We start from the raw sequence: 12,371 nt of genomic DNA on the forward strand, positions 1-12,371 counted from the left end.
CATCTACTGGAAACTCTTGGAAAGTTTCCTGCCCTCCCCTGCCCCCCAGCCCCCTCAGCCCCTCTAAAGAGCCCATTAAACAGTGTTGTAATGCAAACAGTAAGTCCAAAGAGAGCCAGGGCCAGGTGTCGGGTGCGGAGGGGATGAGCGTCTAATGCAGCCATTACGAGTGGCGGGGAGGGTGGGTGGATTATCATAAAAGCATCTCCCCTCCCTCTAATGTGGACATGTCTGATCAATACCAGACTCCTGGGAGGGGATGGAGGGATGGACGGATGAAGGATGAGAGGAAAGGGAGCAGCTTTATTAATCTATCTGCTGGGCGAACGCTCTGTCGCCACACCATGGGACGGGCAGAGAGGGAACAGAATGTGAGGAGAGGTGGGAATGACGATTTTCTTTTTATCTGATGCAATATCACGGTCATGTGACAACTTGCATTTTTATATTTTACCAACAAGACCACTCAACTGCCCTCCAAAGCAAACAAACTGAATGTTTTATACAACAATACTTTAATTCAATCCACTATTTAGCATTTATCAGCAGTAAATAATCGATTAACAAATGGTTTATACACTGAAATATCACAGCAAGCAGACATAAATGTTTTTAAGGGTTTATTGAGGTATCATTAAGCATTTACAAAATTATAATTCCTCTTATGAAGCATCCTTAACTGCACTGTATAAACTGTTCATGACAACAAGGGGTCTCATTGATAAATACTGTGTACGCACAAAACGAGGCCTGAAAGAGGCGTACGCCACTTCCCACAGAAAAGTTGTGATCTCTAATAACAGACTTGACGGGAGAAACTTTGATCCATGCTTACGAACATTTTGGAGATGGGAAATTAGCAACGCAGATGCTTGAGTGGAAGCCTCATTGTACAAACTGTTGAATATTTTTTGGTGCATGCCATTTTTGACTTTTGTCTGTACGTACATTTTTAGTATGGATCCTACGCACTGTTTTATAAATGAGACTCCAGGTCTCACTCCCATCTCGTCAACTGCCGACCCTTTGTCAGTGGTCCTTGGCATCTGACACTCACACACCCAGGCACCCTTTAGGGTCGGTATCAAGTTGTATAAAAAGCATAAAGTCCACATAGGGCGGGTCAAACAGACCCTGGACTTTCACCCTGGAGCTCATTGTTCGTGCCCTACCTGAAACCAAAAGTCATTCGAGTTTTTTAAATAACAATGTAGCATGCTACAGACGTTGACCCTTCACTAAGCCCCGCCCCTTGCGATGGTCTGTCAAGCTGTCGGAGTTAGCATGGAGCCACTGAGCAGCAGTGAAAACAGGTTAAACAGAGGATAGAAGTTAAAGCCTAACATACAGATGACAGTGTAAAAGTGAACCACCACATCACCTGGAGATCCAGACAAGAGACAATCAAAATAAAGGGAACTTTGCTAAATACAATTTTAATACTGTTTTAATGTTTAAAGACATCCTGCTTTCATTTAGAATAAAATGCTAAAAAAATAACTTCTCAGAAAAGTCTATCTTCTATTTAAATATAATCCTTCCCAATGGGCAAATAGGCCCTTTTAACACATTTTGAACCTCTAACACAGATGTCCATATCTTTATAAAACATGTCCATCAGTATTTTTTTTTTACTTTTATTCATATTCAGCTAATCTGAACATCATAAATAATCTTTGGTCAAAATAAAGTGTAATGTTAAGATACAATTTATGACTTTCATGGTGACTGGTGTCTTAATGTGCAGAAAATTATATTATACTTAGAAAGTATTTAAATGCTTTTTAAAAATGCCAAATTTTAGCAGAACTGTTGGTTGGATAAAACAAGCTATATGAAGAACTGTGAAATTGGTTGTTGTGACAAACTCTTGGCTTAGGGTGCGTTCACACCTGCCCTGTTTCATTCAGTTCAATCGAACTCAAGTTCATTTGCCCCCTCAGTCTCGGTCCAGTGACAAACAAACTCTGAGAATGCGTTCCGACCTGGATGTGAAGCAACTGCAGTCACATGACACATTGTTTGGGTTAAACATGAGCATGTTACAGTCCTGGAGGATTATTAATGTGCACCTCCTCCTGTACTGCCTTAATATGCACATTCAGCACATCCAATGCATCAAAACATTGTTTTCTAGTTGGAGCCGCGCCTCGTTTTCAAACTGTATGCTTTGACTAAAATGAACAATGACAGCAATATAGTCCACGATGAGCAGCGCTAAAATCAACCTGCGTAGTTGTCCCTCCATTGTGACATTACAAAGTGTCACATTTATCTTGCAAGTGTACTCTTCTTCAACGTTTGCTTTACTTCCTGGATTTTTCCTGCATGGAAATTCTGACCAATCAAGAGCAGCTTTCTCACACAAGGCATTTGATCTGGTCCGCTTGTAAATGCTGCCGTGAGAACACGAACCAACTCTAGTCCCTGATTCAGACCAAAGCAAGACAACTCTAGGTCTGAAAGCACCCTAAGATACTCATGAATCAAAATAATCAATACTGAAAAACAACTTTTAGGAGCGTTTTGTATCTCGTCTTCAGTCACATTCAGTAGTTCCCCCATAAAATAAATCTTTCATATGAAGGATTGTGATATCATGCAGCTCTAAAGCCTCATGAGAGCTGTTAGAAATTAAATATTACCTGTAATTAGTCTCCACTGACGGAGATAGATTTCTAGAGAGGAATGCTGCTTGTCTCATCACTATGACTAGACTAGACTATGTGTATGTGTGTGTGTGTGTGTGTGTGTGTGTGTGTGTGTGTGTGTGTGTAAAGGAGCTGCAGGGCTGCTTTTGTTAATGCCTTTACCTGCAGGTGTGTCCAACCTGTCCTGTGGACGGATGTCTTCACACCATTTCAGTGGCAGTTAGAGCAGACAGGCAGCTGGTTCCCATCAGTTTTCCTCATATGGGCCAGACGTCCTTCCAGAACCCCCCCTCTCTCAGCAGCTCTGCTCTGGACTCAGAAACTGAGCCATGTTGGAGAAGGTCCTCATCACAGAGGACCCTACAAGTGATTCTCACCACTGAGTGGAAAGTAACATTTAACGGTGACTCATATGTTTAATGGCCGCATAGAAAGTAAGTCTGACAGATCGATGGCAGACGCAGTTGAAGTGGGAGCGCAGTACGGTCTGTGGTTTCCAACACTGTCAGTAGTTGTACAACAATAGATTAGAAGTATTTCCTATTAAATTTCCCAGAGATGATCAATCCCAGATTGTGTTTAAAGGAGGTCTGTCTGCACTGCTCTGCTCAGGCTTCCTGCCTGCTTACTACTGTAATTGTGTTAACAGGTGTTTATCTTTATAGGGCTTTTATCTTTATAGTGTACCGAGCTGCTAAAACTGCTGTCTAGCTAGTCAGCTCGCTCACTATTTAGGTTTCACACCTGCTCGCTTGTTACCTTGTTAGAACCATAGATGTACAGGGAGCTGCAGTAAATAAAAAGTGGAAGAAATTCCAGGATCTGTTCCTGAAGTAAGAAACCCTAATCCACATTACTCTGACGTAAGTAATGAGACAAAGTACTACAAATGCAGCCTCGGGGCATGACCTCACTCAGCAGTATGTCAACATAATGAAAAACTACAACAAAAAAATCAAACAAAAACACCATCTTCACCAAACATCACCACTTAGTTCAGAGATGGATGTATGTATTTAGTCAGCCTGTCACCCAAGTGCTGCTGCCCTTAAACATGCTTATTTTAAGCCTTAACAAAACGGCTCTGGCGCGGCATCTGCAGTGATGCGGGTGCTGCACTGGACTGTTGTGGTGAAGAGGGAGCTGAGCCGGAAGGCCAAGCTTTTGATTTACTGATCCATCTACCCAACCCAGGCCATGAGCTCTGGGTAGTGACTGAAAGAATGAGATCAGGGATACAAGTGGCCAAAATGAGTTTCCTCTGTAGGGTGTTTGGGCTCAGCCTTAAAGATAGAGGGAGGAGCATAGACATTCTGGAGGGAGCTCGGAGTAGAGCCGCTGCTCCTTTGTGTTGAAAGGGGTCAGTTGAGGTGTTGACTTCATTTTTCAGTCCAGGAGGTTGCCGTTTATATCAAAATTCCTTTCTTTTTCTGTAAAACGGTTTCAAAAGTCTGATTATCGTCCTTCACTCTGAGGCATTTACAAAAGTTCATCCAATCAAACGAGACTCTAGGGGACTAGCGAGCCACACCGGTCAGACAAAACCATACTGCACCGCTTGTGGGTTGTAGTAGCTAACGGAGCAGTATGGACATAGGAAGAGACGAGTGTTCGGATATCAGTGGTCAAAACCTTTGTTTTCATTTCCAAACTAACTATAACTATTACCGTACTATATCGTATGCCAGAAAAAGATTTCCTAGTACATAGTGCATCAAATACTGATATCCTGATTGTGTGCATACTGCATGCAACAGTACATCCTTTTTAAGGGCAGCTGCAGAACCTACTAAAAGCAAAAAGAAAAAGTTTGTGATTCGGAACATATCCAGAGCGCGTTTTGCAGTGTCTTTTTGTTGAACAGTCACAGCGAGCACCACCAGCTGGTCCAGGAGCTCAGCCTGGATGATGGTTGGTTCAAGGCTCATTTGAAGATGTGTCGGGGACAGTTTGACCGTCTGCTAAAAATTATCAGGTCAAATTACAGTTTGTTAAAATATTTTAAAGTAGTCTAGGCTACAGTTTGTCAGATACTTCTTGCAGTTTGCCTCGGGCGACATTAGCTGTAAACCATGCACCCAACTAGCATCTTCTCATTGCCACACGGAAGGCCCGCCTCTTAATTCATCTGACGCGCCAATGGGGAAAAAATGGCAATGACATTGTTTCCCACTCTGTATTTTAACTTTTCAATTCCAGCCGTTCCAGGCGCTCCTTCAAAACCACGAAGCACATGGAGGAGAAAATGTTGGGCTCTCACAAAATTATTACAGAAAGCCAACAGACTGTTGTCGCTCCGTATTGTGTTTAACTCTGAGCCCTCCCACTTGGATTTGATTTAAACTGCTTGTCTAACTGTACATGTTCTGTTTCACTGTTTCGCTGGGAAGTGCCAAGGCTAAAGATGCTATAACTTCCGTTTCACTGCAACTAAAAATATGCAGCTGTCTCTTTAGTTCAGTCTGGAAACACTGGCATAGATGTAAATATGTTTTTAAACTGAAAAAGTGAATAATAAAATCTCTTTCTGTGATAGCTCAATCAAAGCAGTCATTGTACAGTAATTCAGTCTCATATCATATTTGTTAAAGCTTTTATATTTGATGTCCCAAACAAAGCAAATTCTCTGGAGTGCATGGAGCTATGTGTCATGTGCCCCGATTCTTTGAAAAAGATAGATAATAATAGCATAAAATAGAAATAATAGGAGGTATTGTGTGATGGCCAGCATGGCTGCAGAGACAGAGAAAAAAGGAACAAAATCCAAGGAAGATGACACAATGCTGGACGGTGGATGCGAGACTTCCGCTGGTCGAACTGGCTCTTGGCCTGTTGGCTCCTCGTCTCCACACGAAAGGGGTAGGATTATACAATCATACTTGTAGACATTTCAAACGTTACTGCACAGAACAGATCAAATTCTGACAATAAAAAGGGTCGTTTCAGGGGGTCTGTGACGCTTAGAAAAATGTATTCACCGTTTTACAGCCACCCCTTTTCCAATGCTCGTGGCCAGTGCGCCAAAATCTCTTCACAGCCCAGCTCCGTTCCTGGGGGCTTGTACTGGACACAGTCAAGTGATTTCTGGGAAGTGAGGTGCAGAAACACGACAGCATGAGTGCGAGCAGCAAAGATAGAGACAAATAGGGATCTTGCATATTAAATCTAACCAGTGCTTTATTGAAATCTGACCCCCACGAACCTTGTTTTGCATGTCTTTGTGTACCATTTGCCACATGTGCACTGAGCCTGGTACCATCAGCACTGCTCCCATTTACTTCTATGTCCTATACTCTTTACCCGCTAACTAAAGAGAGAAGAATATATTCATAGTAAGCACTAATATCCTGTGGTCTTCTTTTAACATTTGAAGTGCACTCAGTGGCCAGCTCTGCTTTCACTAATGCTGTTTTATATAAAACCAATCTCTATGAAAGCCCCGCGCCTCCCACACACGAGCAGTGTTGACCTCCTCTCATGCTGCATGGTGAAAGCGCTCTCCTCACTTTTTTCTTGCCACATCGCTTTCCATCTCCTTCACACATAATCGCATACATTCTGTTGCATGACTGCATCACATACTGCGTATCCACACGGGCAGGGGTAAACAAAAGAGTCCTGTAATGGTGGAACACACAATAGTGATTTCCAGGCTGCCAAAAGCCCTGTCGCACATCAAAGTCTCTCAGCAGCTTAGATTCCTCTCCTCTCAATTTTAAAGTAGCTCTCTGGGTCTTTCTGCTCTGTGTGATTTACAGTGACCCAATGAGAGTGTCTGTATTGAATAATGGCGTGGAATGACAGGTAAACCTCGGGCTATTTGGTGTGGTGGCTGGAGCCTGGTACGGACAGTTTGCAGGGAACGGGGAGGTAATAGCTCCCCTTTTGGCCTTTTTTACTGTCAACTCAAGTGAGGAAAGGCAGGCCGACACTGGGACGACACACTTGGCATGTACACACACACACACACTCACACACACACACACACACACACACACACATTTCCCTTGTAGTGTGGCTGTGTTGGGGCAGGTTCTGCGTCATACGGTAGTCAGCCAGGAGAGATAACAGCCAGCACAACTTAAAACAAAGCTGAACCACACATGGATCATTGTTACTGACATGATTATAGTGATTTAGTTTTTTTAATAATGAGATGTACTAATATGTACACAGGGTTGTTGTGCTGTTTGTTTAAGTGCTGCAGTGCACTTAAGATGAATATGCACGTGTGCATGCACATGGTGAAGTTGGAGCTTGTTTCCCAGATTCTGTATGAATTGTTAACCACTGATTCTTTGGTGGCAAGTTTACATATATAAGGCAACTATAACTATTAATGAAAGGATGTTTTGCTGCCTTTTCCTCTCTACTAGTTAGCTGTTAAGAGGAATACCTCACCCCCCCCTCCCAGATGAGCATTTTTCATATCAACCACTTGCCCAAAAATTTGTTGTTTTTTTTGTGCAATCCTCCACAGGGGACTCCAACTCCAAAAACAGAGAAAATTCTTGTTGAATTGAACAATAAAACTATGAAACATGGTTACAAACTCTTGCACAACTTGTGCAGTATAATCCAAATCTTATTTATCCAGTGGTGTGGTCAGTACTGCTCAAACAGAGAGTCCTCTCTGACGGGGAGCTCAACTTAAAGTGAGACTTATCAATACTCTCTTCAAAGCCAGGCTCCATTAATAAAAACAACAATTTTACCTCATTAAATATGGGAGCTGCTGGTCTACCACTGCCTCAAGTAGGAGTTTGTTTGTGTTATTGTGTGACTGTGGTGAATCCAAACCAACAATTTAAAACACCACAATCACACAATAACAACAAACAACTGATGGAGGCTGTGGTAGACCAGCTGCTTTCATGTTCAGTGAGGTAGAATGACTGTTTTTGTGAACTGAGTCTGGCTTTGAAGAGAGCATAGATAAGTTTCACTTTCAGCTTGTAGCAAAAACGCATGTGTGCTGAGCAGATGATGCAATAAATGAGAGTTGGAGTACACTGCACGAGCTGTGTGGGTTTGTAATCGGGTGTTTTAATATGGTTTTGCTGTTGTTCATTGTGGACCCCAATGACTTCAATTCATGTAGAATTTTCTCAGTTGTTGGATTCTTTGTTCACCGTGGAGGCACAAGAGAAAACTAAATTTTCATGAATTCAGCGTAGCATGGGGAGATTAACTGAAATACAAATCATCATTTGGGGGGCTAAGTATTCCTTTAAGGGGGAATGATTTCTTGCATGTTGTCAATGCATCAATGACAACTGTGACAACTTTGACCATTGCTTTTTTTATTGTCTCTCTTGCATGAAACACACATTAGTGATGATTTAAAAAAATGTGTTTGAATTCCAGCCAGATCAGGCGAACTGTGAATATCTTGTTTCCTCACTTGAAGAAAAAAAGTGGAGGAGCGTTTTCTGGAGCGCTCTGGCAGCACCACACCCCTGCATGTAAATACAAGCAATGGCACAGTCTTCATAGAGTCAAATTATCACCAGTGGAGTTTTTTTTTTTTTTTTGTCAGCACAGCTTTGATTGTATTTATCAACTCCACATGTTGGTATTTAGATTTATCAGTCCCCTCAGGATTTCACGGGATTTTTTCGGGATTGTTGTGGCAGCTTCTTTGTTTTGTTTTTTAAATAATTTCCGATTGAATTAATCAAATTTGAACATATCTGTCATATTTAAAAAGTTAATTTCCGTCCTGGCACACACTTATTTACACACATGCACACAGCTTGTCATGTTAACAGGCAAACACACCTCTCTTATTTTGCATTGCATGATTTGTCTGGTCTGTGGTCCGCTAGTTTCAGCAATTCTCCGAATATGTTTTGCAGTACCAAAGTGTTTGTCAACCGATGATTTTCCTTTATGTTTCACCACAATATTACACGGAGTGCAAAGCATTCACCTCCGTTTTCGTGAAGAACATCAGGGAATTGTTTTGCACGGTTTTTAGCAGTAATTTTGTTGGTAAATGTGAGACATTAGAATCGCACATGTCTGCATCCTCATTCCATAAACAAGGAAGTGAATCTGGTGACGTACGTCCATTACGTTTGCACAGGGGACTGCTATGATTGGTGGAACTCGTGGGAGGCTAGTCCAAATTGTGGAAAAGATGCAGTGATTGGACAAAATTGCACGGTCGTGCAGAATTCACTGAGATTGGTCGAAATTGGCGTTAATTGTTGCAGTTGCAACAACGCAAATTCCTGGAGGGACTGATTTATGTGTTCGTTGATAAACCTCCTCCTCCCAGATAAACATGACAGAGGCCAGTATGGTTCTTAAACAAGTCACTTTTATTGAAATGAGATATTAAATATTAGTCAATTAATTGATTAGTTGATTGAAAGATCAGCAATGCCATTGTTAATTTAATTAAATGTTGATGTTTTACTACAATACTTTCTGTTTCCAGCTTCTCCATTGTGAGGCTGCATTTCTTTAAGTTTTAGGCTTCAAGTTGGACAAAACAAGACATTTCAAGATGTTAACTCAGTTATGATCACCATTTTTTTTTTTAAACTTTTCTGACATTTATTAGATTTATTAATTAATCAGTAACTGTCAGAATAATTGACAATGAAATAAACAGTAACAGAGCTCCCCTGTGATTGTATTAGGGTTGTGAGAGTATTTAGATCATCAACAGTCATGAAATTAAAGCCGTGAAATTCCTTAAATCATCTCACGTGGTGGACACATCTGTTATATAAATCAGCCAAATGTATCATCTCACTAACAATGACAGAGTCCAAGTGTCCGCGCCCGCAGTATTGTGCTCGGCTTCATCAAATAAAGAAAGTGTAAAGGAATGTGTAACGCTCTCCCAGATCTGCTCATCTGCTCAAGTACTCAAGCCCGTCTCTCTTTTCCCTGCAGGAAGGCTAATGACAGACATGTAAGTAGGCAGCGTGACCTGTTCTGCTGCACATGGAGTTTATTTGCTGTGGTTTTAGCTGCAGCTTCTACGCTCAGCCCCCGGGGCGCAAATACGTCCGCCTTGCTCCAGCCCAGGGAGCAGCAATCTGACAAGCAGTGCAGACCTAATCCAGGCCAGGTCTGGGGCTGTGTTTGGTATGCATCCCTTAGGTATGGAATAAATACAAGGCCGGTAAGCAGATCTGCTTGCCTGGACGACCGCAGGGGAGTGTAGGGCTTTCCAGCCTTGCGCTACATGCCTTGACGGGATGTCTCTCATCCATATATGTAACCTCATAACATTTTGGGCTTTTCACAAACAAGAACGGCTTTGATCTCCTGTGGAAAGTAATGCAGTTTTAATGTCCAACTTCAAGGGCCATTAGCTGCATTTTTATCAGTTAGCGTCGAGGCTGCTTGGCAAATTTTCTGAATGTCAAGTCAGGGGGTGTTGCTAGCCTAGAGGTTAGAGAAGCAGGTCTGTGATTGGAGGGTTGTCAGGTTGAGTTCCTCGCTGGGAGAATGTGGGCGGGGAAAGCAGCTGAATTACCTTTTAGCAAGGCACTGAGCCCCCCGATGCTTCGGCGGGGTAAAGTAGGAAAATGAGATTATACAAGAAGCTTTAAATGATATGAATGTGGTGCAGTGAGTTATTGCTTCAATGATACTCTCTGGATTCATTTAAGGTGGAAACTCTGTTGTGCACGTTCTATATACTGAACCTTTAAAGTGTGTTTCAGCCTGGTGGCATCCCCACACTCCCACCTTCCCTCCCTCCCTCCTTTAAGCTGCCACAGGTAGAGCACACCAGGTGTACCTGTTTAAACTTGCTGTGTAATTTGTGGATTAGCAGATGCCTCTAATGGCTAAAATCATCAGAGCTTTCCCTCCGCCACAGAGAGGAAAGACATGGAAGGGGAAAAAAAACACAGAGGCAGAAAAGTAAGAGTAAAGAAGAGGATGAATCTTGAAGGGGAAACTCATCTATCCCACATACGAACTTAACATGAATATATGTAGAAAACATTAGGAGCTTTTCCTTCATACTGACTGGCAGCCCCTTTTCACTCTATCAACAGTCTTGTCAGTGCTTCTCTTTTCTAATGTGTTTGTGTCACTGCTGTGGTGGCAGACGAGGGCAAATGTGCAAAGACGGCCCAAAACATTTCTTTAGGAGCAGCTTAAGAAACAATACCAATTCAAAAACACTTATGAAAATCCAAAACAAATAAAAAGTGCTGTGCAATTGAAAAAATGTGCCACAGAAAGCCAAAACAAATAAATTGGCTGCAAACGCACTGCAAATAAAGAAACATAGTGCTGCAGGGAAGACGTTTTTCTGTAGGCCAACGTGGAAGTTCAATCTCACAGACAAAAAGCCCAAAGGGATTTTGGATTACTGCGGAAAATAAACTTTTGTTTGGCAAGATAATCTTCACAAATTAACACTTTTATGATAGTTGAAGCATAAATGCAATCGCCAGAAGTAAAAAGCTAACCATTGGCTGTAAACAAACTACAGTCACATGAATGTTGTCTCATTTAGCCACTTGTTAGCAACTGACACGTAAAGGCAAGTACAAGTGGGGAACTTACCAGCAAATTCTGTGTCGTAGAACAAAACCTGAAAGTCTCTTAAGCTTGTGACGACTTTATTTCAGGCATCTAACCAAAAACCTATTGACTACAAGACGAGCGAACTGAGTGTGCTAAAATGCTAACTCATTTTCAAGCCCGGTCTCAATCCGAAGTCGTCGAAATCAGGCAACTGGGCAGTGACTTGAGGGATCAGAAACCAATGAAAAAAGGCGTCCTTTAATGTCGGCACGATATGCAGCTGGTTGCCGTTTTATAACAGTGTCAGAGGGAAATGTGGCAGGACAAAGACGTAAGTTAAGGCGGTGGCAGACAGGAGGGTGTGAGAGTGGTGTTCACTTCCCGTAAGATTCTAAAGCCAAACCCTGTTCTATTTTTCCTAAACCTAACCATGTGTTGTTGTTTTTTTTGTTGCTGAAGGAAGTCAATTTGTGGTGTTGTACAGACGTAGTGCTTTTATTTTGAAAGAGACTGCATGCACGTAAGTTGACACGGCATCCCAGAACAACCAGCACACCCAGGGTACCTTGCATGTCATATGTGGACGTGGAAAGTCCATGACCAAACGTCGATATGTGACGAGGTCGGAGTGAGAATGTGTTGTATTTTCTGAACACCCCACTATATCTTAGTTTTCACTTAAAGATTCGGAAGGACCTAAAAAGTCAAACAAACATGAACGTCTCATGTCAGCAGAAGTCTGTTGTTTATAGTGCTTAATCCAAGATATACTGCACTATTAAATTCTCAATGCGCAGCAGTTTTAACCCTCCCATGACCAACTCTGCAATCACACAACTGTATGAGCTGTCTGATGATTTAATGGGAAGTAGGATACGATGTCATGATAAAAGGATCTGCCTTTTGCCCATCAAACACGCCTCATTTGTAGCTGTGGGTGCTGTAGTTTGTCCTGCCGCAGGTATTCAGCTTTTACACAAGAGCTTTGCATGTGTAGTAGTACTGATAAGATACCTGAGATTTGATATTTGAGCAGTATTTCTTTTTCGAAACCTTTATTTGTGAAAAATAAATATGTTCCCTACAAAATCAGAAGAAGCTCAAGTTCTCAGATGCTGTTTGTTGTAAAAAGTGAGTCTGAAATCGACAGACTTTTGATTTAAATCTGAAACTTTCTAATAAAAGAAGTAAACAAATCTAAACCACATTCACTGC

Source organism: Epinephelus fuscoguttatus, linkage group LG2 (assembly GCF_011397635.1).
Source record: "Epinephelus fuscoguttatus linkage group LG2, E.fuscoguttatus.final_Chr_v1".
Classification (NCBI taxonomy): Eukaryota; Metazoa; Chordata; class Actinopteri; order Perciformes; family Serranidae; genus Epinephelus; species Epinephelus fuscoguttatus.